This window comes from Oncorhynchus nerka, linkage group LG13 (assembly GCF_034236695.1).
Source record: "Oncorhynchus nerka isolate Pitt River linkage group LG13, Oner_Uvic_2.0, whole genome shotgun sequence".
Lineage (NCBI taxonomy): Eukaryota > Metazoa > Chordata > Actinopteri > Salmoniformes > Salmonidae > Oncorhynchus > Oncorhynchus nerka.
Window position 1 is genome coordinate 68,793,213 of NC_088408.1, and position 16,133 is coordinate 68,809,345.

Below are 16,133 nucleotides of genomic sequence, written 5' to 3' on the forward strand. Positions count from 1 at the left end.
ATCAAAATTATTGTTTTAGCATTTTATGAGGCTATACAGTGATTGTTTACATTTAAAATGTTTACAAACATTGGAGAAAAACAAGCTTATATTTTGGGTTCTCATGGAGTGTAACAGTTTAACTAAGCTCATGAGGCATTTATTATATTTTTCAAGATTCAATGGATATATTTATAAACTGGGTGGTTTGAGCACTGAATGCTGATTGGCTGACAGCCGTGGTATATCAGACCGTATACCACAGGTATGACAAAACATTTACTGCTCTAATTAGTTGGTAACCACTTTATAATAGCAATAACGCACCTCTGAGACTTGTGGTATACGGCTAGTATACCACAGATAAGGGCTGTATCCAGGCACTTCCGCGTTGCGTCATGCATAAGAACAGCCCTTAGCCATGGTATATTGGCCATATACCACACCTCCTAGTGCCTTATTGCTTAAATAAGTCAAAAAATGTATATAGCAACTACATATTCCCCTTTTAAGTGTATCAAAAGTGGGCGAGTTTGAGCACGTTTCCATTAGGACTATGGATTTAAAAAAATGATCAGCATGAATTAGACTGAGCAATGAAAGCCCATAGGCTGGGATCCGCACTATGCAGCTGTTGCAAGAGCTCATATTTCACCTGGTGTCCACTGGTTTCAAAAACAATGATTGAATTCAACCATTATTGGGTTAAAATACACATTTAAATTTGTGAACAGCAATCCACAACAACCACAATCCGTAAGGCACAAAGAGCTAAATGAGAGAGCAGCAGTGTGGTTCACATCAATGCGCTAACGTAGATATCAATAAGTGATATCCGTTTCGCCGTAGACTGCTGTCATCCTTCAAATCAGAGACCACAATGAAATCTGTGGTTTTACATTGAATCCGTTGCTCCCCAACCCTGCATGTAGTAAGGACAAGGAGTGGAACCACAGGATATATATATTTTTTTAAATATATAAACTAGGCAAGTCATTTAATAAAAAAATCTTATTTACAATGACGGCCTAGAAACAGTGGGTTAACTGCCTTGTTCAGGGGAAGAATGACAGATTTTTACCTTGTCAACTCAGCGATTCGATCTAGCAACCTTTCAGTTACTGGCCCAACACTCTAACCACTAGGCTACCTGCCGCCCCAAAATGGAATATATACTGAACAAAAATATAAAACGCAACATGTAAAGTGTTGGTCTCATGTTTCATGAGTTGAAATAAAAGATACCAGAAATGATCCATATGCACAAAAAGCTTATTTCTCCCAAATGTTGTGCATAAATTTGTTTACATCCGTGTTAGTGATTATTTGTCATTTGCCAAGATAATTCATCTATCTGACAGGTGTGGCATTTCAAGAAGCTGATTAAACAGCATGATCATTACACAGGTGCACCTTGTGCTGGGGATAATAAAAGGCCACTCTAAAATGTGCAATTGTTATGCTGACTACAGTCCACCAGAGCAATTGCCAGAGAATCTAATTTTAATTTCTCTACCATAAGCAGCCTCCAACATCATTTTAGAGAAATTGGCAGTACATCCAACCGACCTCACAACCACAGACCACTTGTAGCCAGCCCAGGACCTCCATATTTGGCTTCTTCACCTGCGGGACCATTTGAAACCAGCCACCCAGACAACTGATGAACAGGTGGTTTTGCACAACCAAATATTTTTATAATAAACTGTCAGAAACCATCTTAGGGAAGCTCATCTGCATTCTCGTCATCATCACCAAGGTCTGGACCTGTCTGCAGTTCAGCGTCGTAACAGACTTCAGTGGGAAAATGCTCACCTTCGGTGGCCACTGGCACAGTGTGCTCTACACGGATGTATCCTGGTTTCAACTGTACCGGGCAGATGCCAGACAGCTTGTATGGCGGCGTGTGGGCGAGCGGTTTGTTGATGTCAACGTTGTAGATTGCCCCATGGTGGCGGTGTGGTTATGATATAGGTAGGCATCAGTTACGGACAACGAACACAACTGCATTTTATTGATGGCAATTTGAATATGCAGAGATACCATGACGAGAACCTGAGGGTGATTATCGTGCCATTCATCCGCCGCCATCACCTCATGTTTCAGCATGATAATGCACAGCCCCATGTCACAAGGATCTGTACACAATTCCTGGAAGCTGAAAAGCCCCAGTTCTTCCATGGCCTGTATACTGACCAGACACCTCACCCATTGAGCATGTTTGGGATGATCTGGATTTGACGTGTATGTATATTTAAAACCAAAAACTTTTGGACTTTTACTCAAGTAGTATTTTACTGTTTGACCCTCACTTTTATTTGAGTCATTTTCTATTAAAGGTCACTTTTACTCAAGTATGACAATTGGGTACTTTTTCCACCACTGCCAGATACTGACTGGTTTTCTAGTCCGCGCCCCCACCTTTTTTTTAAGGTATCCGCAACCAACAGATGCATATCTGTATTTCCAGTCATGTGAAAGCCATAAATTAAGGCCTATTGAATTTATTTCAATTGACTGATTATATTTTTTGTTCAGTATAGTTTAAAATGCATTTGGTCTATATACAAACAGCTAAAAACAGCCAGCAGTAGTATATCATCAATCTTTATGCCAGCACACCCTCATCTATCACTCTCTCCCCCCTCCACCTGACGAGCACCATTGCATACTTAGCTCTCCATCCTTCTCTCTTTACTCAAACTCCACAGGCGGACCTTGATAAAATAGTCATATTTTCCTATTGGCGTTTGAATTACCCCTCACCTCTACTTCTCCTATCATTCCATCTCTGTCATGTAACTTTCACAGAGGTACTGTGTCAGAAGACATCATCTCTGCCTTGCAGTACACTACAGTATTTGCTGAGCAACCTAGTGAAGGCTGAATCAAGCTGACGAGGGGTTGCTGTGCTGTCAACATAGTTATCTGCCTTCAACAACAATCATGGTACAATACAGCAATTTGCAGACAGGTTCTGATCTGAGGCAATGTTTCAGGGAAGCTGAAGAAATTGTGATGGTGATGATATTTGTTTATGATGACAATTATTAGGTGTCGCTACAGAATCTTCAACCTAGTCTAGTTTTTGGTTTAGGTATTTTATTAGGATCCCCATTAGCTGTTGCGAAAGCAGCAGCTACTCTTCCTGGGGTCCACACAAAACATGAAACATAATACAGAATATCATTAGACAAGAACAGTTCAAGGACAGAACTACATAAAAAGGCACACAGCCTACATATCAATGCATACACACAAACTATCGAGGGAGCTAACTTTAGTTGCTCTGTGTATGCTAGCTTGACTTGCTAGAAAGTAAGAGAAACAAGTTGAGGAAAAAGTAACTAAACATGTTTTATTATCACCTGAAACAATATGTTTCTCCTGTCTTGACTGAAAAGGACATATTTTTCAATCTCCCAAAATAAATGCAATCTGAAGAGAGACAGGCTCTCCTCCATCTTACGTTATAAACACAACACAGTGAGATAGATTCAGGCACTTGCAAAGTGAAGGAAAATTATGAAACACAGAAAGATAAAAAATATTGTTTTATAATTATTTTGCATTGACTTATCCGAGCAGTAGTGGGGCAACACTGCATGAAAAGGGCGTACAGTCAATGGAATTCCATCCCATGTGTGTACAAGGCGTTAGACATGTGCAAATGTTTTCTGAAATCTTAAGGCATTCATGCAGCACAATGTAAAACACAGACACTGTAAATCTGTCAAAGCTTCCAGGGCAGACAGTTATGGAGTCACTTTAACCAACCACAGAATGAGAAATGCATAGACAATATGGTCTCATAGGCCCATTGTTGAGAGGCATCAGTGTTAGGGCCTCTATCAAAAATGTCTATAGGCCTATATTTTACAACTTTACCAAGATAATTTACTGCAAAGTGCTCTGATGTTATGTGCCTATTTCCATAAAGAAGCTTAAAAAGCCCAAATGTCCCATATTCCACTCTTAAATGGTGACAGGCAGTTATGGGTAATGTGAAGAACGTTCCTCATCCAGTCTGGTCATACTAGAGTATTCCTCTTTGACCTTTGTTGTCATATATAAACAAATAACTTAAATGTAAATGTAAATATGCCCTATAGAGTACATCAGACTGGGAAAAGGAAACGGGCACGTAAACAAAGACCTTCCCATGGAGGTGATATACAGTATAGCATGTCACTGAATTAGAGCAGAGAATGGTACCACTTCACTGACTCTTTGCAAATCAGCAAAAACACAATTCTAAACAGCATGGATGGAATCATTCTAATAATAAATGGTGTGCAATAAAAGACGAACCAGTATATTTTTCCCTGCCTATATCCAAACCACACCAAATGATGGTCACAAAAGTATTATCATCCATATGGTAGTCATTGGAAACATTTAGAAACAGAGAATCACACATAGTATATTGGCTAATGCAGTGTAGCTGGCTGAAGAAAAATACCCTTAGTTGTTTATTGCATTTGTCAGTATGAAATGTGGAATAATTCAACTTTCTCAATGACCAAAACTATTGAACTGAGCATGAACTGGCTTCAAAATGTGGTGATGTATAGATCTACTGACAGCTGGGAAACCTGGGTAAAAACTGATGACCAATGTTTCAAGTTCTTCCAACCCACTTCTGTTCACTTTTCTCTGTGTGGACATTCTGATCTGTCCTGTGTTTGAATAGACTATTCAATCATATACTTCTTGAAACAGTTAGAGCAGGGTGTTGATGCAGTGAGCAACTTCTTACCGTCCTACCATGTCATGCCGTCCAAGTCTGTCTGAGTCTGAAGATCTAAAGTGCAGAGATAAGAGAACATAGGTCATTCAGTTCCAAGACAAACAGAAGAGCATCAAGCTTTCAACATGAGACAGCTATTAATGCATTATATGGCTTGCTATAAGGATTCACAATAGTGTACGGCTTTGTAGCAGACAAAAACAATAAAATATTACAAGTTCAAATGTATTTAATTTTAATACTGAGACTCTGCTTTCATCCTACTTCCTTATATCCTCAATAAACTCAATGATTTATTGACCTCTGTGCAATCTTCAGTCGTTTGTTCCTTTCCAGATTTTGGGGGTGGATGATGTCATTCTTCTGCCACGTTCTTCATTTCCACAGGGTGACCGGTCTGTAGCACTGTGCTGGCTTTCGTTGTCGGAGAAAAGCCAGAAGGAACTTTGTTTTTGTTGTCAATGCGCCTGCTTTAGCCATTATCAAAAGGAGAAGAGAGATTAGGAATTGGAAAGAGTCATAACACAGATATACAGTAGTACACACTGCTGTTGTACCCTTTAGAGGTGAACTTATCGTATTGTAGAATGGTATGCCAATGTGTTAGAGTAAAACATTTTTTTTATTTTTTAGATTTACTTTAAAGCCATCAGCTCTCCTAGTCCGTTACTGACATGGAGCACATTGTTGCACTAAATCCCATTTTTGTAAGTGTTCCCATGACAGCTGCAAGTCCAATAAAACACATGAACTAGATTTTCCCTTGAAATGGAAATAACACTTAAAATGATCACATGAATTCAAGGAATGCGTTGCCTACAAGAGAGAAAAGAGAAAAAAGATACAATATCAAACAGTAAAATAACATTTTCTTTACCCCTCTCAATGTCCATCAGCTAAGAGCAGAACAAACTGTTCACACTAACCCATACTGTACAAGTAAACAGTAAATTACACTCATTTCTATCAGCAGAAAAATAACTTGAAATGTTTTACTGCAGCATATTGTACATTATGGTGCATTGTGGGAAAATGTTGGGGGCGGGGAAAGAATTGCTGTATTTCAAATGGGACTGTAATTCTACCCCACAGAATAGAGGACCGTAATGTACCATATCTTTGGAGCGCCAAAAACCAAATTACCAATTGGGGGGTGCATGGTGTTGTTTCCGTTCTCATTACCATATTTTGAAGCGTGCCTTGTAAGAGGCTATATTTGTTGCACCTTGTGAGTGAGAATGCGGTACCAATTTAGCTCCTATGTGGTTATAATGTCCCATCAATGTAAGTTGTATAGGGGCAGATTGGCAGCAAGTCTTAAACCTTAAAATGGTTGAGCATTTTACCATGTCCTTTTGGTCTGTTTTGCCCTGGAAACGCTTTCTTTTTTACAATGTAATACAGTATATTTTAAGGTACAGTGCAGCAGGTTCCACGCAGCTGATAGGATCTGAAACAATAGAAGTGTTCTATGGGTACTGACAGTACCAGTCAAAAGTTTGGACACACCTACTCATTCAAGGGTTTTTCTTTATTTTTTACAAGTTTCTACATTGTAGAATAATAGTGAAGACATCAAAACTATGAAATAACACATGGGGGGAAAAAAGTGTTAAATCAAAATATATTTTAGATTTTAGTTTCTTCAAAGTAGTCCCCCTTTTCCTTGACAGCTTTGCACACTCTTGGCATTCTCTCAAACAGCTTCACCTGGAATGCTTTTCTATGCTGAGCACTTGTTGGCTGCTTTTCCTTAACTCTGCGGTCCAACTCATCCCAAACCATCTCAATTGGGTTGAGGTTGGGTAATTGTGGAGACCAGGTCCTCTGATGTAGCACTCCATCACTCTCCTTCTTGGTCAAATAGCCCTCACACAGCCTGGAGGTGTGTTTTGGGTCATTGCCCTGTTGAAAAACAAAAAAAGTCCCACTAAGCGCAAACCAGATGGGATAGCATATCTCTGCAGAATGCTGTGGTAGCTATGCAGGTTAAGTGTGCCTTGAATTCTAAATAAATCACTGACAGTGTCAGCAGCAAAGCACCCCCACACCTCCTCCTCCATGATTCTGACTCATCAGAGCAAAGGACAGATTTCCACCGGTCTAATGTCCATTGCTCGTGTTTCATGGCACAAGCAAGTCTCTTCTTCTTATTGGTGTCCTTTAGTAGTGGTTTCTTTGCTGCAATTCGACCATGAAAGACAGATTCACGCAGTCTCCTCTGAACAGTTGATGTTGAGATGTGTCTGTTAATTGAACTCTGAAGCATTTATATGGGCTGCAATTTCTGAGGCGGGTAACTAATGAACGTATCCTCTGCAGTAGAGGTAACTCTGGGTCTTCCTTTCCTGTGGCGATCCTCATGAGAGCCAGTTTCATCATAGCACTTGATCTTCTGTATACCACCCATACCTTGTCACAACACAACGGATTGGCTCAAACACATTAAGATGTACTTTTAAGAAGGCATACTTGTTAATTGAAATGCATGCCATGCTATCCCATGCACTACCTCATGAAGCTGGTTGAGAGAAGGCCAAGAGTGTGCAAAGCTGTCATCAAGGCAACGGGAGGGTTAGGGTTTGATGTCTTCCTTTTGTCATAGATGGCCGTGACCAGGAATCCCACGAGGCAGTGCACAATTAGCCCAGCGTCGTCTGGGTTAGGGGAGGGTTTGGCAGGCAGGACTTCGACTTTCACCTCTCCTGAATCCATAGTGGAGTTGCAAGCGATGGGACAAGACTAACTACCAATTGGATATCATGAAATTGGGGCGAAAAAGGGGTAAAGTACTACCAACAAAAATAAAACACTCTTAGGAAAAGCAGGTGAAGTGAACCACCCTGCAAATGCTTGGCGTGATGTGGGATACATGGTTCTGGGGCACAGCTGACATATGGTTGATGACACAGGATTCTACATTTCCAAATGGTTTAATAGCTCATTATCTATTCCCAATGTCTATGGTTGGAATTTATGTGTAACTATGGAAATGGTCTGAGATCAGCTCAACATATGCCACAATTATAACAATAACATGTTAACTAAGAATCTGGACAATAACATTCCACTGTCCCATCTTTGGGTTTGCGTGACATCCCAAAATCAGTCAAGCTTAGCTTTGCGGTTGCGATTCAAGCAAAACGTGATAAATTATACACAACAGTTAAACAATGTCTTGAATTCCACAGCTAATATAAACTGTAGCCTAACATCCAATCAAAGTTATGTTTTAATGTTCCCGTGGTGAATGAGCTCATTTATTTAGTTGTGAAAGCACAGTAAACGATTCATGATCTTTTGCACATTGCTACAATAACTGTCTGTCTGTCAAAAGGCAAATAAATCTTGTTTGTCCTATCCCTTGTTCAAGCCTAACGTTTACAGCTTTCATTCATGTAATATCAATGACTGATCATCTCAAAATATTAACACTATGAATTCCAGTTTATGACATGTGTTTCTGTCCATGGCCAAGCTATCAATCTACTTTACTGTTGTACTAACACAAACCTTCAATGTAATTCAATGTATAGGCCTATGTTCATGCATTTTCTGGTGATTAAAACATCATCTTAAGAGAGTAATAAAGGCAGGAATGGGGTGAATAATTTAGAGCCTCATCGCTGAGTAGTTCCTAATAATGATTTAACAGGCAAAAAGCAGAGGGAGGAATCATGTCCATAATTTCAGCACAGCCACTCCTCCTATTTAACAGGCCATAAATAATGCCTGTGTCACTCAAATACAGCGACAACAAATGCAAATCTGAAAATGTCAAATAACTCGTGTTACAGAAAAATATGACTGGAAAAAGTGCCAACTATGAAACCAAAACACTTTTGTAATGTCACAAAATATCAAAGCGGAATAACCAGAGAAATTAGCCCCTTCATTAAGTGCCATTAGAAATATTGCACCAGCAGGACCTATAAACATACTGTAATGGATCATAAGGAAAAAGGCCAGCCACAATTTAATATCCAGGCCCAATAGCTCTTTCATATACTCCTTAGGTTTGGGCACAGCTCAAAAGCTACCAAACTGAGCATGGATTCATGCATGGATAGCCTACTACTGTAAATAGCCTATTGCCTGCCTTTCATTTCTTACACATTTACCCACATTCACTAAATAAAGACTGGATGGCACAAAAGCTATGCTGTGCTCTAACAGTGAGGGTACGTCAGTACAGGCAACAGGAGACAGCCCAGAGAAGGAGATGATTCCATTTTTAAAAAGGGAGATATAGTATAGGCCAGGTTCAGTCCCATACATTTCCTAGATGCCAAAGGTCCAGATGGAGATTGTCATTTTTCGGCGTAGTAACAAACTCCCAACTCACGACCCAAAACGGTTCAAACCCCTCATTGGCAGAAAGAACATTTTGAAGTTTTAAATCACATTTTCTGCAATTCTACACATTTTGCCGTGCCGTGTGTATTTATATGATACAGTACCGGAGTGACTCAACAAAATCCACGTAAGCCAGGTGGTTGAGGCCCGCATGGGCACATAATCTAGCCCTGATAACTACAAGATTTAGATAACTGGTTAGCCTAAATTACCAGCCTAGCCAACATGGGCTAGTTGATCAACTGGACATTTCTGACAGGTTACAAATAGCTCTTAGATCTGTCAGTTAATGACATAAGATGAAAACTGCCCATGCGCTGCCAAATTCCAAAATTGCGTTCTAAGTACTATTACAATGCTCAACGGCATTAAATTGAAAGCCAGATTCGGACCGCGGTCCGCCAGTTAAGAAGGGTTGGCATAAGCTGTTCTACCAATGGGGTTTTATGACCAAGCTACATCTGAAACAGGCAGTCATAAACATTTCCTCTTCATGAGCAAAAGTCATACTTTTACTTAAGTTTCAAAATAAGATGTCAAAATTTACCCAGAGAAAATACATAAATTATATGTCCTGGTATAGCCTAGTGTTTTACCACCTCAAAGAACCACTAGAAACAGTCACTGTTTCTTCGATTTTCTGAAGGAAATACACTGATCAAAAAAAGAAAGGGAACACTAAAATAACACATCCTAGATCTGAATGAATGAAATATTCTTATTAAATACTTTTTTTCTTTACATAGTTGAATGTGCTGACAACAAAATCACACAAAAATCATCAATGGAAATCAAATTTATCAACCCATGGCGGTCTGGATTTGGAGTCACACTCAAAATTAAAGTGGAAAACCACACTACAGGCTGATCCAACTTTGATGTAATGTCCTTAAAACAAGTCAAAATGAGGCTCAGTAGTGTGTGTGGCCTCCACGTGCCTGTATGACCTCCTTACAACGCCTGGGCATGCTCTTGATGAGGTGGCGGATGGTCTCCTGAGGGATCTCCTCCCAGACCTGGACTAAAGCATCCACCAACTCCTGGACAGTCTGTGGTGGATGGAGCGAGACATGATGTCCCAGATGTGCTCAATTGGATTCAGGTCTGGGGAACGGACGGGCCAGTCCATAGCATCAATGCCTTCCTCTTGCAGGAACTGCTGACACACTTCAGCCACATGAGGTCTAGCATTGTCTTGCATTAGGAGGAACCCAGGGCCAACCGCACCAGCATATGGTCTCACAAGGGGTCTGAGGATGTCATCTCGGTACCTAATGGCAGTCAGGCTACCTCTGGCGAGCACATGGAGGGCTGTGCGCCCCCCCAAAGAAATGCCACTCCACACCATGACTGACCCACCGCCAAACCGGTCATGCTGGAGGATGTTGCAGGCAGAAGAACGTTCTCCACGGCGTCTCCAGACTCTGTTACGTCTGTCACATGCTCAGTGTGAACCTGCTTTCATCTGTGAAGAGCACAGGGCGCCAGTGGCGAATTTGCCAATCTTGGTGTTCTCTGGCAAATGCCAAACGTCCTGCACGGTGTTGGGCTGTAAGCACAACCCCCACCTGTGGACATCGGGCCCTCATACCACCCTCATGGAGTCTGTTTCTGACCGTTTGAGAAGACATGCACATTTGTGGCCTGCTGGAGGTCATTTTGCAGGGCTCTGGCAGTGCTCCTCCTTGCACAAAGGCGGAGGTAGCGGTCCTGCTGCTGGGTTGTTGCCCTCCTACGGCCTCCTCCACGTCTCCTGATGTACTGGCCTGTCTCCTGGTAGCGCCTCCATGCTCTGGACACTACGCTAACAGACACAGCAAACCTTCTTGCCACAGCTTGCGTTGATTTTCCATCCTGGATGAGCTGCACTACCTGAGCCACTTGTGTGGGTTGTAGACTCCGTCTCATGCTACCACTAGAGTGAAAGCACCAAAAGCATTCAAAAGTGACCAAAACATCAGCCAGGAAGCATAGGAACTGAGAAGTGGTCCCCACCTGCAGAACCACTCCTTTATTGGGGGTGTCTTGCTAATTGCCTATAATATCCACCTGTTGTCTATTCCATTTGCACAACAGCATGTGAAATTTATTGTCAATCAGTGTTGCTTCCTAAGTGGACAGTTTGATTTGACAGAAGTGTGATTGACTTGGAGTTACATTGTGTTGTTTAAGTGTTCCCTTTATTTTTTTGAGCAGTGTATTTAGACACCTCCAGACTTGGCCATTTCAGTGACATTTGGGCCAAACATACAGTACCAGTAAAAAGTTGTGACACACGTACTCATTCAAGGGTTTTTATTTTGACTATTTTCTACATTGTAGAATAACAGCAAAGAGATGACAACTATGAAATCACACATATGGAATCATGTAGTAAAAAATAAAATAAAAAAGTGTTAAACAAATCAAAATATATTTAAAATTTGAGATTCTTCAAATTAGCCACCCTTTGCCTTGATGACAGCTTTGCACACTCTTGGAATTCTCTCAACCAGCTTCATGAGGTAGTCACCTGTCATGCATTTCAATAAACAGGTGTGCCTTATTAAGTAGGAAAGGAATTCCACAAATGAACGCGTTTGAGCCAATCCGTTGTCTTGTGACAAGGTAGGGTTGGTATACAGAAGAGAGCCCTATTTGGTAAAAGACCATGTCCATATTATTGCAAGAACAGCTCAAATAAGCAAAGAGAAACAACAGTACATCATCACTTTAAGACACATTAAGAACTTTGAAAGTTTCCTCAAGTGCAGTCGCGAAAACCATCAATTGCTATGATGAAACTGGCTCTCATGAGGACCAACAAAGGAAAGGAAGACCCAGAGTTACCTCTGCTGCAGCGGAGAAGTTTATTAGAGTTACCAGCCTCAAAAATTGCAGCCCAAATAAATGCTTCACAGAGTTCAAGTAAGACACATCTCAACATCAACTGTTCAGAGGAGACTGCGTGAATCAGGCCTGCATTGTCGAATTGCTGCAAAGAAACCACAGCTTTGCTGCTGACACTGTCAGTGATTTATTTAGAATTCAAGGCACACTTAACCAGCATAGCTACCACAGCATTCTGCAGAGATATGCCATCCCATCTGGTTTGCGCTTAGTGGCACTATCATCTGTTTTTCAACAGGACAATGACCTAACACACCTCCAGGCTGTGTAAGAGCGAGAGTAATGGAGTTCTGCATCAGATGACTTGGTCTCTACAATCACCCGACCTCAACCCAATTGAGATGGCTTGGGATGAGTCGGACCGTAGAGTGAAGGAAAAGCAGCCAACAAGTGCTCAGCATCTGTGGGAACTCCTTCAAGACTGTTGGAAAAACATTCCTCATGAAGCCGTTTGAGAAAATGCCAAGAGTGTGCAAAGCGGTCATCAAGGCAAAGGGTGGCTAATTTGAAGAATCTTAAATATAAAAAATATTTTGATTTGTTTAACACTTTTTTGGTTACTACATGATTCCATATGTGTTATTTCATCATTTTGATTTTGATGTCTTCACTATTATTCTTACAACATGATTCCATGTGTTATTTCATAGTTTTGACGTCCTCACTATTATTCTACAATGTAGGAAAAAAATTAAAACCCTTGAATTAGTAGGTGTCCAAACTTCTGACTGATAATGTACACCCAACTTCATAGTGCTCCGACTACGTAAACGTGGAACATGCAACCAGTTGCTAGTCTGCTATATCAACCTGTATAATGCGTATTCATATGAGTTGAAAGCTGTAATCAATAATTATAATACAATAAAAAAAAAAACACTTGTGTATAACCTTCTAAAAAATGAGTTTGATTTCACTCCGATTTAAAACGTCTTAATAACACCTGTGACCAGATTAGGGAGACCCAGCCACAGCTGCTAGTGACGGTAAACGAACCCCTGTCCTAGCCTGAGAAGGCCTGTGAAATTGTAACATCAGGTTTACAGTATGTAATGTTTAGAGCAGCCATGGCCTTTACAGTGCATCACCGTCTGAGTGCTTATTTGAACCCTGTTAGCTAAATGAAACACTACTAGAGTCTCCTAGGTTTTCATTGTGTGGTGCGTTTCTATTCTGTATTTCACTGAACAGAGTGATTTAAAGTGTCATTTCAGGATCAGATTGTTTAATGATTTAGTAACTGAGTGTATGCAACCTCAACTACGACTGAAAGCACATTTCACATCTGCTTTGTTAAATGTAGGCTACTGCCGCTGATACATTACTTAAAAATGACATATATAGTGATATACCTGCCAAAAAGCAGTTGTGGGGAAACAATCTGCACCAACAAAAACTCATACTTTTATTGCAAAAAATGTGAGAGTTGTCCAGGTTATATGCCTAGGCTAGCCTATACAAATTATGTGGAGTGGAGTCAGCACTCGCAGATGAGAATATATTTCCCCCGGTTCCTGAACTCAACATGGACATATTATCAATATTGAATACAATTTCACATAATATGTGACCTTGTGGTATGAGGAATGCAAAAGCAGGAAGTCCCTAATCAAATAGACTAGTACAGTGAGTAGGAATAAATTAACATGCAAATCTTTATCCACTTAAAAATAATGAACTCCGAAGACAACTAGACTTAGTAGAAACCAATTTTGGTGCAATTAAACATTGGGACATGACAACTGTGAAATCCACTTTGTAAAGGTGATCGAAAACCATTTAAACCCATGGCAGATAGGTGTGGGAAGGTCTCCCTGACATTTACTCCATTTTAGTCCAATTCATTCCCAGATCGAATGATTTGGCCCCAAACTCATAGCACACTAACACTGTCTGCATGGGACCTAGCTGTTGCACAGCTGTGCAACTTGATGAATCTACTGTATCTTCCCATATTTTAACACTATGGGGACAGCAGAAATAACAATGCAGAACATTAAACAGAACATACAACTGGAGACTGAGAAGAAAAAAAGGGGCTTCTGGTAGTAAATGTACTTCATGTTACGCTCTAACATTAAGCCTCATCAGTCAAAGTAATGTGGGACAGCTCACTGCCAACTAGGCTTCACAACCAAAAGCTCAGTGACTGGGATTCCACAAACTCAGGTTTCAGCTGCCTCAGGTCATGTTATCATGTTATTTAGGAAATAAATTGAAACTGAATTTCATCATAAGCATCCATTTATTTTCTAAAGCTTAACAAAGCAAGCAGAGTACAAAATACAAATAGGCCTATTGGTTTACTAAATATTAGTAAATGAGGTCATCTCACTATTCTCTGATCTTCAGTACCTCAATCAGAGCCATCCCCTCTTCCTCTGGACCAAAACAGAAAATAGAGCCGTAAGTCAATCCACATGCAACCACTTAAAAATCAAGCATAGTATCCGGTGTAACCTCATTATCGTTCTCTAAATAGGCTACTCAATGACGTCAATATAGACATTCTCATCTTGTCAGACTGTCTTTGAAGTTTGTTATCTAACTAGGGTTAAAGTTAGAATCCTTATTTTCTACATACATTTTTGGACATATGAATGATATACCCATTGATGAATATACTTTATAAATGCCTCATGAGCTTAGTTCAACTGTCATACCCCATCTGAACACAAATTATAAGCTTGTTACACATAGCCTCAAAACATGGTTAAAACTATAATGTTGACATGATGTATGGTCAGCCCTTGCATACATAACTGTCACTTTGAATCTGAGAGTGGTTACATTTCTTCAGGTTCATCCCTCAGCTTTACCAAAACACAGGCAGGGTGACCGCTTTAATTAAACCAAAAGAGTAAGAGAAGCCTATACAGCCAGGAGTTTTTCGGGACCGACCCGCTTTATGATCACAGCCTTGTCTAGCGTCACAATCAAAAAGGGGAGAATAACAATTCATTATTTCCCGTTGCTCTCCTCAATCAATCAATGCAGGAAGGAAGGTCGCATAAACTACTGACATACAGCCTACTACAATTACGTCTTTGTATTCTGCAATTCTGCATCAACAGGGCACTGCCATTTATGTTTAACCTCTAGCCCCCTCTGGTGGCATTGTCAATAAATCAGCTAAAAAGGACAGGCATATAGTACTTCAGACAAACACTTCCATGGTTACTGTTCATTAGGAGGGGAGGAGCCCTAGTAGACACAGAGGGGAGGAGATATGCATGAGTTATAAAGCTGATATCACGGTGAAGGATAATGCAGGTAAACTAAACTCTCCATGAAAAACAAAGCAATATGCATAAACACTTAACACCCAAAGGCAGTGGCTTGGACAATTTATAAACTCTAATAATTCTATGACTAATATTAGCTCACTTGTCAGATTCTACATTCAACGGGTAAAATGGTTTAAACAACAAGTTTACAGTACCTTCATACTGTGGGAGAGTGGAGGAATGCACAGGTCCACTGTGAGCTGAGGATCTCTGCTGTACAGGTAACATCTCCTGTAATAATATCGACCCAGAAACACAGACAATTTAGTAAACCTTCAAATTATCATGCCGTCATTTTTATTTCCATTTGTACAAATCTAAATGTAACATATGCAGTCTTCTTAAAACTGGTGTGAATTGTGCTGTAGGCTATTCTGAGATGAACTTACAGATTGCCCTCATCAGAACCTTTGTGTGGCTCTTGCATTGCTACAGATGTTGCTAGACAGACCACTAGCAGGGACAGGTGAAGAGGTGCCCCAAGGGTCCACAAGGGCCATTGGGGTGGTTGTCAAGCTGCAGCACCAGCTGGGAGAGAAGACAGAGCACGGCTGCAGGAAAAGGGGGTTTGGTGTATTGAGGTCACCATTAGAGAGCATTACCACACAGGGTGCTTCCACCTGGCTTCTCAGCAGACCTAGCTAAGCAAAAAGGGCAGTCGGCAGAGACAGATCATAGGTCAGAATCCAAACTCTTCCATCAATATGCCACCAAAGCCAGCTAGTCAGGCTGCTGACTCTGGATATCCCTCTACAGTCTGGGGAGAGAAGCTGTATGGATCGAGATGACACAGAAGGGCCAAAGGGCTGTGAGGATGAACCCCTTTCTGGTCCAAAAGGTCAGACAGATCCAGGACCAGCCCTGTCCCCCTG